Raw genomic sequence first — 3,571 nt, 5'->3', positions numbered from 1 at the left:
GGGCAATCGGAGACGAGTTAGGGGAGGGGGTGTAAACGGCGCAAGTCAGGCAAGAAGGAAACCGGAGAAAGCGAATCGGGTGAGAAGAATGGAGGAGCTCGGCCGGGAAGAAGGGCTAAAGAAACTGGGCTGAAGAAGGGCAGAAAAAATCTGAAGAAAGAAGAGAGAACGGGAGGCTGAAGAAAGAAAAGCAAAACGAAAATGAAAACGAGAAAATGAAAACAGCTTTTTTGCGTTTTTAGAATTTCACAAAACGACAAAAACGGTTTTGTTTTTGTTTTTTAAAAAAACCTACGCCAAACGCGTTTTACAAACGCATTTTCAATTTTTTGTTTCAAAAAACGTGAAAAATGCGATTAAAAACAGTAATAAATAGGACTTCATCTCCGAAATTTCCAAGTATGACCCCCGACTTGAAATTAAACAAATGAAGGTCTTTCTCATACCTTTTATACTCCAATTCCAAGGTATCTTCTTTCTTTTTCTTTTCTTTTTTTTTTTGGGTGTTGTCATAACACTTTGATAATAAGAATATTCATGTTCCGAAGCACTTTGAGCTCTCGAGCCAAAATCATTAGTGGTTGTTCCTCATAAGTCACATCCTCTTAGATAAGTACTTCAGCTCACTGAATAACACATGATGGTTTGCGGTACACTTCCTCAACTTGGAGATATGAAAATATTGGGAATGTGACCTAACTGTGGCAGAATTTCAAATAGTTGGCAATATTCTCGATCTTCTCAATGATTCTAAAAGGTTTACGTTTAGTTCATGAATTAGAATAATGAGATTAATATTATTTTTAATTTACGTGTATTTTTTGTGAGAGAAAACACTATAACGAACCACGAATCATAATTTGAATCAGGGTACGAATCCCCAAACCAAACAAGCCATTCAATGGGCTAGTTTTCCCTTGACTTTGAAAAGCGTAACACCATATGCCTAGGAGTGACTTTCAGAAACGTACAAAGTCCCCAACTTCAAATTCAAGTTTGCTCCTTTTTGAATCTGCATAGTTTTTCTGGCAACTCTGAACAGCACGGATCATTTTTTTAAAATGTTCCTAACCTTCTCTTAGTCTCCAAAACTTACACAGAGTTGGATCAATTTAGGCAATTACTTTTAGGAAGGCTTTTACTAGGTTTTTTTTTTCGTATGGACACCCTCTCATCCATGTGTGGGAATAGCCCATCCATGTGTTTCTCAGCGTGCCTCCATACACGTGTTGCACACTCCAAGCCTTGATAAGTCGGCCTAAATTTACACATCTACTTATGCCACATGACAAGGAGAAATCGTGCTTTAATTTCTTTGTTCACACCTACAACAAAGAAATTAAAGCATGATTTCCTCTTTTGCAATTCTAATGAAATATTTGATTACTCCAAATTAATTTGTAATTTTAATTTCTTTTCTTTTCTTTTGTAACTTTTTTTTTTTTTTATCTTTGTAGATTTATTTCCTTCTTTTCTTGTAGCCCCTAAACACTATAAACAGAGGGAGCGATTAATCATTTTGCTTCATTAAATGATTAAGAGAATTTTCAGATAAATGCAAATATTTTTTTATTTTCTTTTTTCTTTGGTATTTTTCATAAAGTGAGGTGAGTGAGATACTTCTGTGGTGAGTGATACACCTCGATTGAGTTGTTTTGTTCAAGTTCTTTTAATTTAGTGAAATTCTAATATTATTTATTAGTATTTTTAGTGATTCTCCTATCTCATGTTTGTTATAAGTATTGTGTAGTGACAACATTTTATTTGTTTCTTTTATATAATTAGATTGCCTAATAAATTTGTCCCTTAGTGCGTTACGCATAAATGTATATAGTCAATCTAGAAATCTTTGTTTTGTAAAGTGATATTTTTTGAATTTGTTCTCTACTGCTTTATACTTAGGGGTATATAGTAGATCTATGGGAATTGTAGATTTTGTCACCTTCAAACTATAAGGAGAATTAATCCATACAACATTGATCTTGATAATAGCATTTCTCACCTTCAAAATATAAGGAGAGTTAATCCATACAAAATTGATCTTGATAATAGCATTTCTCAGTTTTATTTTTTCTTGTAATTTGTTTATTTATTTTCATACTTTATTTTATTATCCTAAAAATCCTAAAAACATTTATTCTTATGTTTCACTTATCTCTCTAACGTTTCTTTTCTGCTAACATGTTTTGTTTGTTGTTTGTCACCTCCTTGCGTGACCATTCATCTATACAACACATGACCGCTGTTTAGGCGTTAAACAACTATGATAACTTGCTCCAAAGAAAATTATTCTGATGTAACACCTACTGACATAAACTGTCTTGATGAAACATTTCTTGACAAAGCATGACCTGACACGGAAGATAATGGCGCGCTTGGAACTCGTTCTAAAATGATTTTATTTTTTGTACGAAAATGAAAATGAAAATATTTTCAATCTCAGATAGAAATTATTTTTAAAAATATGTTTTGTAGTTTTATTAAGAGATTATTTTCAGTATAAAAAACTCATTAATGTCTCTCTCTCTCTGCTCGAGAAAGACAATCAGAGCTAACCAAAGCCGACATCGATGCCCAAAGTCGCATCGGCACTGACAAACAAGTTCCCACCACCTCTGGTGACCCTCACAAGCTCGTCGCCTCCCTCCCAAACCAGGACAACCCCTTCACGAGCCCCCCGCTCTACTTATGAAAATTTGCCTTGGGAGTCTGCCGTCCCATCATGAACCTGGACCACCGGCCAAGCTACCTTTGCTCATCACCGCTAGCCAAACCAATTTAGACCCATTGCGCCACCACAAAACCCAGATTTGACGCTAGCCTAACCTCCCTCCGTGGCCAAGTCTCCTCTCGTGACTCTGTCGTCACACCACCATTCTAGGCATGCTAGCCCCTTACATCGACATCAACATCAAGTCCCCAATACCCCTACCTTATTCCTCTAATGTTAATGGTAGTCTAAGTTTTCTTCAAAAAAAAAAAAAAAAAAAGAGTAACACTAGATGTCTATTTACAATTTTGTAATTGTTGTATATGCTCTTCAAGGAAGTAAAAGTGATAATTGGTGTCAACCATCAATCTTCAATTGACGGATTTGGATGGAAAACCCTTAATTGCAAACGATTAAAGAGTTTAGGAATTCTGAGAGGTTTTTATAGGTTGAATAATCTGAACTTCTGTGTTTATTGCCTAGATCAACCTATCTTTCTTATCGTATTGCTTCATTTAGATTGAATCTAGAGAGCTTGATCCGGGTTATTTGAAGGAAAGGGATTAAATAAAGAGCTTGTTTTATTTAACGATAAACTAAGAAAAGATTGAGATAGCAGAACTTATTGTTATCTACAGTTGGTGGTTTTTATAGGAAATTGAGAATTTTATCATTCATTCATCATAATATCATTGTCGAAAGGTGAAAATTGATCCTTCAACCGTGTTTTTATTACTGATAGTTTTCATTTTTATTTTCAAGAACTATTTCATTGTCAAAAGATTTTTATTGCAAACGATTCAATTGTTGGGAAATACGGCATCGAGTGCGCAGCGAAATTTAAAAATTTAAATCAATGCC

This window comes from Morus notabilis, unplaced genomic scaffold (assembly GCF_000414095.1).
Source record: "Morus notabilis unplaced genomic scaffold, ASM41409v2 Scaffold489, whole genome shotgun sequence".
NCBI classification, from domain to species: Eukaryota; Viridiplantae; Streptophyta; class Magnoliopsida; order Rosales; family Moraceae; genus Morus; species Morus notabilis.
Note: the sequence above shows the minus strand (reverse complement) of the source record.